Raw genomic sequence first — 17,348 nt, 5'->3', positions numbered from 1 at the left:
TTAGCTCAACTTGAACATTCCTCTGATTAAAGTTGCTCAACCAATCAATCCCTGTGGGATTCAACCTCACTCTATTGTGAGTTTTTACTTGACGACAAATTCGGTATACTTGCCGAAGAAAATTTGTAGCGATACAGATTTCATGATATCATCGACATTTAATGGTAATTCTTGGGTTTTTAATTGACTCTTGTTTCTACCAACACTAGCTTTTTACTAAGTTAATTAGTAAGTTTGCTAGGACTTGTGGATTAAGGTCAATTATGCTTACTTGACTTACTACTCGATATTTGGTGTTGACGAAGTGATATTAACTAATCATAATTGTCATGGTTGTGGTTATGACAATGATATGATTCCTTAATTCTCATTCCCAAGTCAAGGCTCTTTTATGCATTTATCATATTTTCACTAATTTTGATCTTTTTTTCTTCTAAATTGCATCATTTTCCTTTTAATCTGTTGTTAGTTTTTTTAATCTTTAGTTCTTTTAATTTTCCGTTTCTATGATTGAAAACCCTTTTTTTTTCGCAACAAAAAATGTGCACATCAAATTGCATAGTCCGAGGGAGACGACCTGGGATTTAAAACTCCCGATTATTTGTTTTGGATTGTGACTGTTCCGAGGGTTACCTGAAACTGAAGGTCGATCTCAAACGAGATTTGTGGTGGTGGTCGGAGCTGACGTGTCCGACTTGTTGGACTTGGCGGTGCTGCTGGTCCTTCGTCACCGGAGGGTGGTGGTACCTGCAAGAGACTCCGATACTTAAGTCAGCATGTGCTTTAGGCAGGATTTTAGTAGAATCAGAGTATGAGTTATACCTGGGTGCTCCAGTGTATTTATAATAGTGTGGAGTGACCTTTCCAGAGAAAAGATAGTTATCTTATCTTATCTTTGAGTGAAGTCATCTTATCTTTTTAAGGGAACCGCCTTATCTTTCTAGGCTTTGGCTGTCTTTAGATTTGGGTCGTGTTCCTTTGTTTGGGCCTACTTGGGCCTTTGTAGTGATTTGGCCAAACTCTTTGGGAAGAGGTCGGGTGATCCTGACCTGAAGAGGTCGGTCGACTTCGTCTTCTACTAGCCCGGGTCCAGCAACTCGACCCAGGGCATGAACAGTGCCCCTGCTTGAGCTTGGTCTTTCTTCTGAGGTCGTGTCTTTTGGTCGACTTTTGACCTCTTTTGGAGAAGCTGAGCTCGAGCATTCTTTGTTGGTTTTTGTAGAACTTCCCACTAGTAGCTTTAAATGCGGAACGTTTCTCTTTATTATAGCGCGTGTTTTGCACTTTCTTTGGGAACGTGCGAGGGTTTTAAAACCCAATAACTCCCCCCTTCGCCGTTTTCTTTGCTTCCCACTTCTCATTTTGTTTTGAATTTTCAAAGAGCCTCTCTCTTCCGTTTCTCTTCTCCTTGCTTACTGCAACTTTCTCCTTTCTCCTTACTTCCTCTGTTTCTGTGCTTTCGTGCTTTCCTTTCCCTTTCACGAGAAGATGATCATTATTTGTTGCTTCAGCCTCTTTATCATTCCCTCATCGCTGTAGGTTAGTTTTATATCTTCCTCTCTTTCTTTCACGCCATCCTTTTTATATTTTTGTTTGCTTGATCATGAAGAGCTTCGATCTTTGTGTGGATAACATCTAAAGTTTTGAGTCTCTTCTGCATCATTGTGCCTGTAATGCATGCTTTTGAGGGTTTCTTCGATTTGTATGAATTGTTGTTTTGTCAGAGAATGATTCGATCATTTTTCTGTTTGTCGTCTGAGGTAGTGGACTATTGATTTCAAAAAGGTTGGGTCTTTCTTGATGATTTCTGCGTAGTATGTTTGATGTCGCTGGCTTTATGTTTTGTATGGCATGGATGATTTCCTTTACGGGATCCCTTTTGCTGATAAATCGTGAAAAATATGGTAACTTTAATGTCTTTTTGTGATTTTGTGGCTTTCTCTTTGGAGTGTCACTGTTTGGAGGAGGGTTTTTTTCTTGTTGATTGATGTCGGAGCTTAGACTATAGATTTTTCCTGAATCCTTACTCTGTTACTGCCTCTAAAGGATGCCCCTGGACCTTGGTGTGAGTCCTGGGGTCTCCTTTCGCTGCTGTCTCTGACTTCTAACATTTGTATGCTTTAGTTTGAGTTATATCCCTATTTGCCTGAGCTATTCTCTTGATTTGCCCGAGCTGTTGATTAGTAACCCATTTTTCTCTTTCTTAATGTAAGACTAGTTGACCCATGTCTTCTCGCAAAAATATTGTCGAGACGTACTCCAAAGTTCTCGATGGCATGTCTGACTGGCTGGACTCCCTCGTCTTGTTCTGCGTTTCAATGGTTAACTTTGAATACTGCGTGCAGCTTAGGAAACATCACAGGATTTGTAGTAGTAGAGATCAGGAGAAGAACTAGGAGTTGATAGCGCCTGACCCTGACGAGAAAGTTTGTTTTCCTTTTCTGACCCAGGGGGAATGTCCCTTCTTTTTTGCTTATGGACTACTTTTTTAGCCAGATGAACATTACCATTCCTTTTAGCTCATTCGAGACCGACTTGTTGTGGTCCTGTAATGTAGCTCCATCCCAACTCCATCCGAACTCTTGGGGCTTCATTAAGATCTTTCAGTTGTTGTGTCAAGAATTGGATGTCAAGCCTTCTCAAACCCTCTTTCTTTACCTCTTTGTTTTGACTAAACCTAGCATTTCTGCAAAAAAGAAGGCTTCATTGATTTCTTTCCGGTCTGCCCAAGGAAAGAAAGTATTTTCTATGTATGATGAATCCTTTAGGGACTTCAAGAACTATTATTTCAAGGTCTGAGCTGTTGAGGGAGCTCGGCCTTTTTTCTTAGAGCCGAAAAATGAACCTGGCTTCCTCTTATGTTGGCAAAAGAATGTTGTGGTATCTAGGTATTTGTGGGAGATGCTAGATGATGAGCGGTAATTTATACGCTTTTTGGCATTGTTTTTAGGTAGTTTTTAGTATGATTTAGTTAGTTTTTAGTATATTTTTATTATTTTTTATGCAAAATTCACATTTCTAGACTTTACTATGAGTTTTTGTGTTTTTCTGTGGTTTTAGGTATTTTCTGGCTAAAATTGAGGGACCTGAGCAAAAATCTGATTCAGAGGCTGAAAAAGCACTGCAGATGCTGTTGGATTCTGACCTCCCTGCACTCGAAATGGATTTTATGGAGCTATAGAAGCCCAATTGGCGCACTATTAATTGAGTTGGAAAGTAGACATTTTGGGCTTTCCAAGAATGTATAATAGTGCATACTTTGCATGAGATTTGATGGCCCAAACTGGCGTTCCAATTCAGCATAAAAATTCTGGCGTAAAACGCCTAAACTGGCATAAAAGCTGGAGTTAAACGCCTAAACTGGCACCAGAGCTAGCGTTTAACTCCAAGAGAAGCCTATGCACGTGAAAGATTCAATGCTCAACCCAAGCACACACCAAGTGGGCCCCAGAAGTGGATTTCTGCATCATTTACTTATTTTTGTAAGCCCTAGGTTACTAGTTCTCTATAAATAGGACCTTTTCACTATTGTATTTTCATTGTTTTGATCATCTTTGATAATGGGATCAGGTCTTTGAGCCCTTTCTATTGTTTCATGTTATTTGGGAGCATGGCCACTAGACATGGCCATGCCTAGACCTTTTTCTTATGTATTTTCAACGGTGGAGTTTCTACACACCATAGATTAAGGTGTGGAGCTCTACTGTTCCTCATGAATCAATGCAATTACTAATGTTTTCTATTCAATTCAAGCTTATTCTTGTTCTAAGATATTCACTCGTACTTCAACCTGGTGGATGTGATGATCCGTGACACTCATTATTATCCTTCCTTATGAACGCTGCCTGACAACCACCTCCGTTCTATCTGCTAAAGCTTGAGTGTGTATCTCTTGGCCTCTTGGTTCACAATGCATGGTTGCCTCTCCTGACAACAGAGCTTCCATTCCGTGTAATCAGAGTCTTTGTGGTATAAGCTAGAATCACATGGGCAACATTCTTGAGATCCGAAAAGTCTAAACCTTGTCTGTGGTATTCTGATTAGGATCTAGGATGGGATGACTATGACGAGCTTTAAACTTGCGAGTGTTGGGCGTAGTGACAGTGTGCAAAAGGATCAATGGATCTTATTCCGACATGATCGAGAACCGACAGATGATTAGCCATGCGGGAAACCATAGAGGACCATTTTCACTGAGAAGATGGATGGTAGCCATTGACAACGGTGATCCACCTACATACAGCTTGCCATGGAAAGGAGTATGAATGATTGGATGAAGGCAATAGGAACGCAGAGGCTCAGAGGGAACAAATCATCTTCATACGTTTATCTGAAATTCCCACCAATAAATTTCATAAGTATTTCTATCCTAGTTTATGCTCTATTTTGTTCTTTTAATTATCAAAACCCCATAACCATTTGAATCCGCCTGACTGAGATTTACAAGGTGACCATAGCTTGCTTCAAGCCGACAATCTCCGTGGGATCGACCCTTACTCACGTAAGGTATTACTTGGACGATCAAGTGCACTTGCTGGTTAGTTGCACAAAGTTGTGTATCACGATTTCGTGTACCAAGTTTTTGGTGCCGTTGCTGGGGATTATTCGAGTTTGGACAACTGACGGTTCATCTTGTTGCTTAAATTAGGTATTTTTTCTTTTTATTTTGTTCTTCAGAATTTTTAAGAACGAATTCTAAAGTTTCAGATGATGCTTTTATCATCACAGGAGCTAGTTGATTCCCATCAATTTGGCTGTTGTATGCAATGTCTTGCTGAAGCTTGGCTGACCATGTCTAATCTTTTTAGACTGAAGCTTTAGACTAACATTGCATGATTCCTGAAATTCTTATTAAAAAATTTTTGAGTTTCTTATTTTCTTTTTCAAAAAAAAAAGTTCGAAAAATTACAAAAAAAATTTTATAAAATCATAAAATCAAAAAAAATATTTATGTGTTTCTTGTTTGAGTCTAGAGTCAAATTTTAAGTTTGGTGTCAATTGCATGTTTTTATTTTTCTTGCATTTTTTGAAAATATATGCATTGTGTCTTCATTGATCTTCATGTTGTTCATGATGATTTTCTTTGTCTGATCTTTAAATTCTCTGGTTTTGTGTCTTTTGTTGTTTCTCATGTGCATTCTTAATTTGTTAGTGTCTCTAGTATGAAAATTTCTAAGTTTGGTGTCTTGCATGTCTCTCTTTTCTTAAAAATTTTCAAAAAAAATATGTTCTTGATGTTCATCTTGACATTCAAAGTATTCTTGCATGCATTATTTATTTGATCTTAGTTTTTCATGATTAGTTGCATTTTGTTGTTTTTCTCTCTCATCATTAAAAATTCAAAAAAAATTTCAAAATTATGTCTTTTCAAGTCAATAATACAGAGAATTGAAGATTCAGAACATACAGCAGAAGAATCACAGAGAAAAAGCTGGGCGTTTAAAACGCCCAATGAAGAAGGAATTCTGGCTTTAAACGCCAGCTACCTGGGCTGGCGTTTAACGCCCAAAAAGGTAGACAAGTGGGCGTTAAACGCCAGGATAGCACCAAGGAGGAAATTTTGTTTTCAAATCATATTTTTTTTCAATTTTTCAAGTTTTAAAACTTATTTTTCAAAATCTTATCTTTTTCATATCTTCTCATATCAATCATATCTTTTTCAAAATCAAATTTTTTTTTCATTTTTTTAATACTTTCAAAAAAAATCCTTGCTGACAATTAATGTTGTGATTCAAAAATTTCAAGTTTGTTACTTTTTTGATAAGAAAGGTTCAGTATTTGACTTTTAGAATCATATCTTTTAATTTCTTGTTAGTCAAGTCATCAATTTTAAAAATCAAATCTTTTTTTTAAATTTGTTTTTCAATCATATCTTTTCAAACATATCTTTTTCAATCAAATCTTTTTCAAATTATATCTTTTTCAAATCACATCTTTTTAAAATTCTAATTTTAAAATCTTTTTCTAACTTCTTATCCTTTTCAAAACCACCTAACCACTTCTCTCTCTCTCTAATTTTCGAAAACCATTAACAACTTTTTCAAAAATCTTTTTTATTAATTAATTGTTTTAAACTGTAATTTTATTTTATTTAAAAATTTTCAAAAATTCCCTCTCTCATCTCCTTCTATTTAATCGCTGGCATTCCTCCTCTCTTAATAATTTGAACCCTCTCCCCTCTTTATATGTTCAAATTCTTCTTTATCTACCTCATCCTTCTATTCTCCTTTTCCTCTGACACACCAAGGAATCTCTATACTGTGACATAGAGGATTCCATACTTTCTTTGTTTTCTTCTCTTTTATATGAATAGGAACAAAGATAAAGGCATTCTTGTTGAAGCTGATCCTGAACATGAAAGGACTCTGAAGAGGAAGCTAAGAGAAGCTAAAGCACAACTCTCTAGAGAGAACCTGACAGAAATTTTCGAAAAACAAGAAGACATGGCAGCCGAAAATAACAACAATGCCAACAATGCAAGGATGGTGCTTGGTGACTTTACTGCACCTACTCCCGACTTCTATGGGAGAAGCATCTCTATTCCTGCCATTGGAGCAAACAACTTTGAGCTTAAGCCTCATTTCGTTTCTTTGATGCAACATAATTGCAAGTTTCATGGACTTCCATTGGAAGATCCTCATCAGTTCTTGGCTTAATTTTTGCAAATCTGTGACACTGTTAAGACCAATGGAGTTGATCTTGAGGTCTACAGACTTATGCTTTTCCCTTTTGCTGTAAGAGATATAGTTAGTATATGGTTGAACTCTCAACCTAGAGACAGCCTGAACTCTTGGGAAAAGCTGGTCAATGCCTTCTTAGCTAAATTCTTTCCACCTCAAAAGATGAGTAAGCTTAGAGTGAAAGTTCAAACCTTCAAACAGAAGGAAGGTGAATCCCTCTATGAAGCTTGGGAAAGATACAAGCAATTGATCAGAAGGTGTCCTTCTGACATGCTTTCAGAATGGAGCATCATAGGTATCTTCTATGATGGTCTGTTTGAGTTATCCAAGATGTCATTGGACCATTCTGCAGGTAGATCTATTCATCTGAAGAAAACACCTACAGAAGCTCAAGAACTCATTGAAATGGTTGCAAATAACCAGTTCATGTACACTTCTGAAAGAAATCCTGTGAACAATGGGACAACTCAGAAGAAGGGAGTTCTTGAGATTGATACTCTGAATGCCATATTGACTCAGAATAAATTATTGACTCAGCAAGTCAATATAATTTCTCAGAATCTAACTGGATTGCAAGCTGCATCCAGCAGTGCTAAAGAAGCCTCCTGTGAAGGAGAAGCTTATGACCCTGAGAATCCTGCAATGGAAGAGGTGAATTACACGGGAGAACCCTGTGGAAACACCTACAATTCTTCATGGAGGAATCACCCAAATTTCTCATAGAAGGATCAACAGAAGCCTCAACAAGGCTTCAACAACAATAATGGTGGAAGAAATAGGTTTAGCAATAGCAAGCCTTTTCCATCATCTTCTCAGCAATAGACAGAGAACTCTGAGCAGAATTGCTCTGGCTTAGCAACCATTGTCTCTGATCTATCTAAGACCACACTAAGTTTCATGAATGAAACAAGATCCTCCATTAGAAATTTGGAGGCACAAGTGGGTTAGCTGAGTAAGAGAGTTACTAAAACTCCTCCTAGCACACTCCCAAGCAATACAGAAGAAAATTCTAAGAGAGAGTGCAAGGCCATAACCACGTCCAACATGGCCGAAACTGTGTAGGAGGGAAAGGCAGTGATTCCCAGTGATGAAGACCTCATGGGACGTCCACTGACCATTAGGGAGTTCCCCTCTGAGGAACCAAGGGAATTTGAGGCTCAAACAGAGATAATAGAGATTCCATTGAACTTACTTCTACCATTCATGAGCTCTGATGAACCTTGGAGCAATCATGAAGCTGAATGCCAAATTATTTGGTAATGAGACTTAGGAGGATGAACCTCCATTGCTTATTAATGAACTAAACACCTTGGCTCAGCTGAAGATACCTCAAAAGAAACAGGATCCCGGAAGGTTCTTAATACCTTGCACCATTGGCTCCATAACCTTTGAGAAGGCTCTGTGTGACCTGGGGTCATGTGTAAACCTCATGCCACTCTCTGTAATGGAGAAACTAAGGATCTTTGAGGTACAAGCTGCAAGAATCTCACTAGATATGGCAGACAATTCAAGGAAACAGGCTTATGAACTTGTAGAGGATGTCTTGGTGAAGGTTGAAGGCCTTTACATCCCTGCTGACTTCATAATCCTAGACACTGGGAAGAATAAGGATGAATCCATCATCCTTGGCAGACCCTTCCTAGCCACAGCGAAAGCTGTGATTGATGTTGATAGAGGAGAATTGGTCCTTCAAGTGAATGAGGACTACCTTGTGTTTAAGGCTCAAGGATCTCCTTCTATACACATGGAGAAGAAGCATGAAAAGCTTTTCTCAATACAGAGTCAACCAAAGCCCCCCACATTCAAACTCTAAGTTTGGTGTTGGGTAGCCCCAACCATGCTCTGAATATTTGTGAAGCTCCATGAAAGCTTACTATCAAGCTATTGACATTAAAGAAGCGCTTATTGGGAGGCAACCTAATTTTTATTTTACAATTTCCATTGTTATTTTATGTTTTATTTAGGTTGATGATCATGTGAAGTCACAAAAATAACTACAAAAATCAAAGCAAACTAAAAAATAGCATTAAAAATAGCACACCCTAGAGGAGGAGCTTACTGGCATTTAAACGCCAGTAAGGGTAGTAGAATGGGCGTTAAACGCCTAGTCTGGCACCATTCTGGGTGTTTAACGCCAAAAAGGGCACCAGACTGGCATATAACGCTAGAAAAGGGCACCAAGTTAGCGTTCAACGCCAGAAAGGGAAGAAAAGCTAGCGTTAAACGCTAGAAATGGGAAGCAACCTAGCGTTTAACGGCAGGATTGGCACTAGGAGGGCGTTTACACGCCAAAATAGTGCAGGGATGAGAAATCCTTGACACCTTAGAATCTGTGGACCCCACAGGATCCTCACCTACCTCAACTCACTCTTTCTCTTCTTCACACCTCCCCATACCACATCCCAAATACCCCTCACCAATCACCTCCATCTCTCTTCACCATCACCTCTTCACCACTAACATCCAACAACTCTTCCCCAAAAACCCCACCTACCCCACCTTTCAAAATTCAAAAACTTTTCCTTCCAAACCCAACCCTCACAAACAAACCCTACCCCTCTCTCCACTCCTATATAAACCCCTTATTCCTCCTTCATTTTCACACATCATAAACGCTTCTTTCCCCCCTTGACCGAACCGCTCACACCTATCCATCTCCTTCATTTTTTTCCTTCTCTATCCCTTCTTTCTTCTTTTGCTGGAGGACGAGCAAACATTTTAGGTTTGGTGTGGAAAAAGCGTTGCTTTTTGTTTTTCCATAACCATTTATGGCACCTAAGGCCGGAGAAACCTCCAGAAAGAGGAAAGGGAAGGCAAAAGCTTCTACCTCTAAGTCATGGGAGATGGAAAGATTCATCTCAAAGGTCCATCAAGACCACTTCTATGAAGTTGTGGCAAGAAGAAAGTGATTCCTGAGGTTCCTTTCATGCTAAAAAAGAATGAGTATCCGGAGATCCGACATTAGATCCGAAGAAGAGGTTGGGAAGTTATCACCAACCCCATTCAATAAGTCAGAATCTTAATGGTTCAAGAGTTCTATGCTAACGCATGGATCACCAAGAACCATGATCAAAGTGTGAACCCGAACCCAAAGAATTGGCTCACAATGGTTCGGAGGAAATACTTAGATTTCAGTCCGAAAAATGTAAGGTTGGCATTCAACTTGCCAATGATGCAAGGAGATGCACGCCCCTACACTAGAAGGTTGGACCAAGTCCTCATGGACATATATGTGGAAGGAGCTCAGTGGAAAAGAGACTCCAAAGGCAAGCTAGTTCAATTGAGAAGGCATAACCTTAAACCCGTGGCTAAAGGATGGTTGGAATTCATCCAATGCTCCATCATTCCTACTAGCAACCGATCCGAAGTGACTGTAGATCGGGCTATCATGATCCATAGCATCATGATTGGAGGGGAAGTAGAAGTTCATAAGGTCATATCTCTAGAACTCTACAAAGTGTTTGACAAAACCTCTACTTTAGCAAGGTTAGCCTTCCTTCATCTCATCTGTCACCTATGCAATTTAGCTGGAATTGTCATAGAGGAAAACATCCTCATTGAAAAGGACAAGCCAATCACTAAAAAGAGGATGGAGCAAATAAGAGAGCCCACTCATGGACCTCAACAAGAGCATGAGGAAGTTCCTCATCAAGAAATTCCTGAGATGCCTCAAGAGATGCATTTTCCTCCACACAACTATTGGGAGTAACTCAACACCTCTTTGGGAGATTTGAGTTCCAACATGGGGCAACTAAGGATGGAGCACCAAGAGCACTCCATTATTCTCCTTGAAATTAGAGAGGATCAAATAGCCATGAGGGAAGAGCAGCAAAGGCAAGGAAGAGACATAGAGGAGCTTAGGTGTTCCATTGGATCTTCAAGGGGAAGAACTAGCTGCCATCACTGAAGTGAACCCGTTCTTTGATTTCCTTGTTCTTATTTTTCTGTTTTTCGATTTTTATGCTTTATGTGTTATCTATGTTTGTGTCTTCACTACATGATCAGTAGTATCTATGTCTTAAGGCTATGAATAATTCCATAAATCCTTCACCTCTCTTAAATGAAAAATGTGCCTAATTACAAAAGAACAAGAAGTACTTGAATTTTAAATTTTATCTTAAAATTAGTTTAATTATTTTGATGTGGTGGCAATACTTTTTGTTATCTTAATGACTGCTTGAACAGTGCATATTTTTTGATAGTGAAGTTTATGAATGTTAAAATTGTTGGATCTTGAAAGAATGATGAACAAAGAGAAATGTTATTGATAATCTGAAAAATCATGATATTGATTCTTGAAGTAAGAAAAAGCAATGAAAAAGAAAAAAAGTAGCAAAAAAAATTGGCGAAAAAAAAAGGAAAATGAAAGAAAAAGAGAAAGCAAGCAGAAAAACCCAATAGCCCTTTAAACCAAAAGGCAAGGGAAAAAAAGATCCAAGGCTTTGAGCATCAGTGGATAGTAGGGCCCAAAGGAGTAAAATCATGGCCTAAGCGGCTAAATCAAGTTGTCCCTAACCATATGCTTGTGTCATGAAGGTCCAAGTGAAAAGCTTGAGACTGAGTGGTTAAAGTCGTGATCCAAAGCAGAAAAAGTGTGCTTAAGAACTCTGGACACCTCTAACTGGGGACTTTAGCAAAGCTAAGTCACAATCTGAAAAGGTTCACCCAGTTATGTGTCTGTGGCATTTATGTATCCGGTGGTAATACTGGAAAACAAAGTGCTTAGGGTCACGGCCAAGACTCATAGAGTAGCTATGTTCAAGAATCAACGTACTGAACTAGGAGAATCAATAACACTATCTAAAATTCTGAGTTCCTATAGATGGCAATCATTCTAAATTTCAAAGGATAAAGTGAGATGCCAAAACTGTTCAGAAGCAAAAAGCTACTAGCCCCGCTCATCTAATTGGGACTAAGTTTCATTGATACTATGAGATTCATTGTATATTCTCTTCTTTTTATTCTATTATGTTTTCAGTTGCTTGGGGACAAGCAACAATTTAAGTTTGGTGTTGTGATGAGCGGATAATTTATACGCTTTTTGGCATTATTTTTAGGTAGTTTTTAGTATGATTTAGTTAGTTTTTAGTATATTTTTATTAGTTTTATGCAAAATTCACATTTCTGGACCTTACTATGAGTTTTTGTGTTTTTCTGTGATTTCAGGTATTTTCTGGCTGAAATTGAGGGACCTGAGCAAAAATCTGATTCAGAGGCCGAAAAAGGACTGCAGATGCTATTAGATTCTGACCTCCCTACACTCGAAATGGATTTTCTGGAGCTATAGAAGATCAATTGGCACACACTCAATTGCGTTGGAAAGTAGACATCTTGGGCTTTCCATCAATGTATAATAGTTAATACTTTGCCTGAGATTTAATGGCCCAAACTGGTGTTTAACTCCAACTTTTAAGCCAAATCTAGCGTTTTGACGCCAGAAAAGGGCAGAGAACTGGCGTTTTGACGCCATTTTATGTCATCAAAACTCACGCAAAGTGTGGACTATTATATATTGCTGGAAAACCCTGGATGTTTACTTTCCAATACAATTGAGAGCGCGCCATTTGGAGTTTTGTAGCTCCAGATAATCCACTTCGAGTGCAGGGAGGTCAGAATTCAATAGCTTTTGTAGTCCTTTGTCAGCCTCTGAATCAGATTTTTGCTCAGGTCCCTCAATTTCAGCCAGAAAATACCTAAAATCACAAAAAAAAAACACAAACTCATTGTAAAGTCCAGAAATGTGAATTTTGCTTAAAAACTAATGAAAACATCCCAAAAAGTAGCTAGATCCTACTAAAAACTACCTAAAAATAATGCCAAAAAGCGTATAAATTATCCGCTCATCACAACACCAAACTTAAATTGTTGCTTGTCCCCAAGCAACTGAAAACAAAATAGGATAAAAAGAAGAGAATATACAATGAATCCCACATTATCAATGAAACTTAGTTCTAATTAGATGAGCGGGGCTTGTAGCTTTTTGCTTCTGAACAGTTTTGGCATCTCACTTTTTCCTTTGAAATTCAGAATGATTGGAATCTATAGGAACTTAGAATTTTAGATAGTGTTATTGATTCTACTAGTTCAGTACGTTGATTCTTGAACACAGCTACTTTGTGAGTCTTGGCCGTGACCCTAAGCACTTTGTTTTCCAGTATTACCACTAGTTACATAAATGCCACAGACACATAACTGGGTGAACCTTTTTAGATTGTGACTCAGCTTTACTAAAGTCCCCAGTTAGAGGTGTCCAGAGATTTTAAGCACACTCTTTTTGCTATGGATCACGACTTTAACAACTCAGTCTCAAGCTTTCAAAAGAAGTGTTGAGTTGCTCCCAATAATTGTGTGGAGGAAATTGCATCCCTTGAGGCATTTCAGGGATTTCTTGATTAGGGACTTCCTCACGCTCTTGTTGAGTACCATGAATGGGCTCTCTAGTTTGCTCCATCCTCTTCTTAGTGATGGGCTTGTCCTCTTCAATGAGGATGTCTCCTTCTATGACATCCACTTAGAGTTTGAATGTGGGGGCTCTGCTTGACTTTGTATTGGGAGAAGCTCTTCATGCTTACTCTCCATGGTTACAGATGGAGAACCTTGAGTCTTTACTACAAGGCATTCTTCATTCACATGAAGGATCAACTTTCCTCTGTCAGCGTCAATTACAGCTCTTGCTATGGCTAGGAAGGGTCTTCCAAGGATGATGGATTCATCCTCATCCCTCATAGTGTCTAGGGTTATGAAATCAGTAGGGAAGTAAAGGCCTTCAACCTTCACTAGCACGTCCTCTACTAGTCAATAAGCCTTTTTCATAGATTTATCTGCCATCTCCAATGAGAATTTGGCAGCCTGTACCTCATAGATTCCCAGTCTCTCCATTATAGAGAGGGGCATCATGTTTATCCCTGACCCTAGGTCACACAGAGCTTTTTCAAAGGTCATGGTGCCTATAGTACAGGGTATTAAGAATTTACCAGGTTCCTGTTTCTTTTGAGGTAAATTTTACTGAACCAATGTATTCAGTTTATTGGTGAGCAAGGGAGGCTCTTCCTCCCAAGTCTCATTACCAAACAGCATGGCATTCAGCTTCATGATTGTTCCTAAATTTTGGGCAACTTGCCCTTCAACAACGTCTTCATCCTCTTCAGAAGTTGAATAGTCATCAGAGCTCATGAATGGTAAGAGGAGGTCCAAGAGAATCTCTATGGTCTCCGTATGAGCGTCAGATTCCTTTGGTTCCTTATTAGGGGATTCCGTACTGACCATGGACGTCGCCTGAGGTCTTCCTCATTGGGATTCATGTCCTCCTCCTCCTCTAAGGTTTCAGCCATGTTGATTATATCAATGGCCTTGCACTCTCCTTTGGGATTCTCTTCTGTATTGCTTGGGAGAGTGCTAGGAGGAGTTTCAGTAACCCTTTTACTCAGCTGGCCCACTTGTGCCTCCAAATTTATAATGGAGGATCTTGTTTCAGTCATGAAACTAAAAGTGTCCTTAGATAGATCAGAGACTATATTTGCTAAGCTAGAAGGATTCTGCTCAGAATGCTCTGTCTATTGCTAAGATGAGGATGGGAAAGGTTTGCTATTGCTAAACCTGTTTCTTCCACCATTGTTATTATTGAAGCCTTGCTTCTGTTGATCCTTCCATGAAAAATTTGGATGATTTTTCCATGAAGGATTATAGGTGTTGCCAAAGGCTTCACCCATGTAATTGACCTCTGCCATTGCAGGGTTCTCAGGATCATAAGCTTCTTCTTCAGAAGATGCTTCTTTAGTACTGTTGGAAGCATTTTGCAATCCATTCAGACTCTGAGAGATCATATTGACTTGTTGGGTCAATATTTTGTTCTGAGCTAGTATGGCATTCAGAGCATCAATTTCAAGAACTCCTCTCTTTTGAGGCGTCCCATTACTCACAGGATTCTTCTCAGAGGTATACATGAACTGGTTATTTGCAACCATTTCAATAAGTTTCTGAGCTTCTGCAGGCATTTTCTTTAGGTGAATAGATCCACCTGCAGAGTGGTCTAGTGACATCTTGGAAAATTCAGACAGACCATCATAGAATATATCTAATATGGTCCATTCTAAAAGCATGTCAGAAGGACATTTTTTGGTCAGTTTCTTGTATCTTTCCCAAGCTTCATAGAGGGATTCACCTTCTTTCTGTCTGAAGGTTTAAACATCCACTCTAGGCTTGCTCAGCTTTTGAGGAGGAAAGAACTTGGCTAAGAAAGCCGTGACCAGCTTATCCCAAGAGTCCAGGCTATCTCTGGGTTGTGAGTCCAACCATGTTCTAGCTCTGTCTCTTACAGCAAAAGGGAAAAGCATAAGCTTGTAGACTTCAGGATCAACTCCATTGGTCTTAATAGTATCACAAATCTACAAGAACTCAGTTAAAAACTGATAAGGGTCTTCTTATGGAAGTCCATGAAGCTTGCAGTTCTGTTACAGTAGAGAAACTAATTGAGGCTTTAGCTCAAAATTGTTTGCTCTTATAGCAGGGATTGAGATGCTTCTTCCATAGAAGTTGGAAGTTGGTGTAGTAAAATTACCAAGCATCTTCCTTGCATTGTTGTTTGGTTCGGCCATAATTGTTTCTTTTGCTGCCTTCTTTTCGAAAATTTCAGTGAGGTCCTCTTTAGAGATTTGTGCTTTAGCTACTCTTAGCTTCCTCTTCAGAGTCCTTTCAGGTTTAGGATCAGCTTCAACAAGTATGCCTTTATCTTTGTTCCTGCTCATATAAAAGAGAAGAAAACAAAGAAAATATAGAATCCTCTATGTCACAGTATAGAGATTCCTTGAGGTGTTAGAGGAAAATAAGAATGGAAGGATAAGGTAGGTAAGGAAGAATTCGAATACACAAAGAGAGATGGAGTTCAAATTGACAATGGAGGAGGAATGTTATTGTTTAAATAGAAAAAGATAAGAGAGGGGGGAGAATTTTCAAAAAATAAAAAGAATAAAATTTAAAATAAATTTTTGAAAAATTGGTTGTGGTTTTGAAAAAGATAAGAAATAGTAAAACAAACAAAAAGTTAGTTAGTTGAAAGAGATTTGAAAATCAATTTTGAAAGGATAAGAAGTTAGAAAAGATTTTGAAATTGATTTTAAAAAAGATATGATTTGAAAAAGATATGTTTGAAAAGGTATGATTGAAATTTATTTTGAAAAAGATTTGAAAAGGAAATTAAAAAGATTTGATTTTTAAACTTAAAATTGATTACTTGACTAACATGAAACTAAAAGATATGATTCTAGAATTTAAAGATTGAACCTTTCTTAACAAGAAAGTAACAAACTTCAAATTTTTGAATCAATCACATTAATTGTTAGTATTAATTTCGAAAATTATGAAATAAAGATAAGAAAAATATTTGATTTTTTTGAAAAAGATATGTTTGAAAAGATATGATTTTGAAAAGGATATGATTGAAAATATTTGATTTGAAAAAGATTTGATTTTGAAAAAAAAAGAAAAAAAATATGAAGATTTGAAAAAGATTTGATTTGAAAACAAAATTCCTCTCCTTGTGTCATCCTGGCGTTAAACGCCCAAAAGCTGCATGTTTTGGGTGTTTAACGGCCAACTGCTGCATGGTTTGGGCGTTTAAACGCCAGCCAGGGTCCCTGACTGGCGTTTAAACACCAGTTTTCCTTCTTCACTGGGGGTTTTGAACGCCCAGCTTTTTCTCTGTAATTCCTCTGCTTTATGTTCTTGGATATTCATTTTGCTAAATCCTTTATTCAAGAAGATATGTTTTCAATTTTGAAAAACAACAAAAGGAGTCGAAACATATAATTCTTGAAGATCAAAACACAAGATATATGCAAGAACATTATGAACGTCAAGATGAACACCAAGAACAATCTTGAAGATCAAGATGGACATCAAGAACTCAGTTTTCTTAATGAAAGAAAACATGGAGGACACCAAACTTAGAACTTTCTCATGTTTGGACCATATGAATGCAAGAATGCATATGTAGAACATCATGCAGCGCAAATCAATAAATCATGAAGATCAAACAAGGCAATTCATCAAGAACGACTTGAAGATCATCAAGAACACAATGCATGTGTTTCGAAAATTGCAAGACAATTAAAATCATGCAATTGACACCAAACTTAAAATTTGGCCTTAGATTCAAACAAGAACCATGAAATATTTTTGAGTTTTTATAATTTTATGAATTTTTTTGGTTTTTCAAAAATTATTTTTTTTTTGAAAAACAAAAAAGAAGAAATTTTTTTGAAAATAAAATAAAGATTGAAACAAAAGGAAAATTACCTAATCAGAGCTTACGTTGACCACGATGTAGTCTATTTTGAGTGTTCTTGACTGGTTTCCTTTTCCAAAGGTCGTATGTAGTGAGACGTATCCAAGTGGTTGAACTGGGGTGTCTCCCAATCCGAATAGGCTGTTCGGATATGCTCTAAGTTCTTTTTCTTCTAGGCCGAGTTTGTCGAACGCGGTTTTGAATAATATGTCAGCAGAGCTACCTTGGTCTATCAGCGTGCGGTGGAGATTTGTGTTTGCCAGTACGATAGTGATGACCATAGGATCGTCGTGTCCTGGGATGATCCTAGATGCCTCCTCTTTGGTAAAGGTAATTGTGGGGATGTCGGGTGTTTTCTCTCTTCCCTCAACAAGATATACTTGTTT

At 38.1% G+C, this 17,348-nt stretch overlaps 2 non-coding genes across 2 annotated transcripts; one reads left to right on the top strand and one right to left on the bottom strand.

Moving 5' to 3' along the window:
- Positions 1–6,848: 6,848 nt before the first annotated feature.
- Positions 6,849–6,956, bottom strand: LOC127742073 (small nucleolar RNA R71). The gene has a single exon (XR_008003261.1). It is a non-coding gene; the product is annotated as a small nucleolar RNA R71 (small nucleolar RNA).
- A 7,817-nt stretch (positions 6,957–14,773) lies between these two features.
- Positions 14,774–14,881, top strand: LOC127741918 (small nucleolar RNA R71). The gene has a single exon (XR_008003106.1). It is a non-coding gene; the product is annotated as a small nucleolar RNA R71 (small nucleolar RNA).
- Positions 14,882–17,348: the final 2,467 nt, after the last annotated feature.

Source organism: Arachis duranensis, chromosome 9 (genome assembly GCF_000817695.3).
Source record: "Arachis duranensis cultivar V14167 chromosome 9, aradu.V14167.gnm2.J7QH, whole genome shotgun sequence".
Taxonomy (NCBI): Eukaryota; Viridiplantae; Streptophyta; class Magnoliopsida; order Fabales; family Fabaceae; genus Arachis; species Arachis duranensis.
This window is presented reverse-complemented; position numbering and strand designations above follow the sequence as displayed.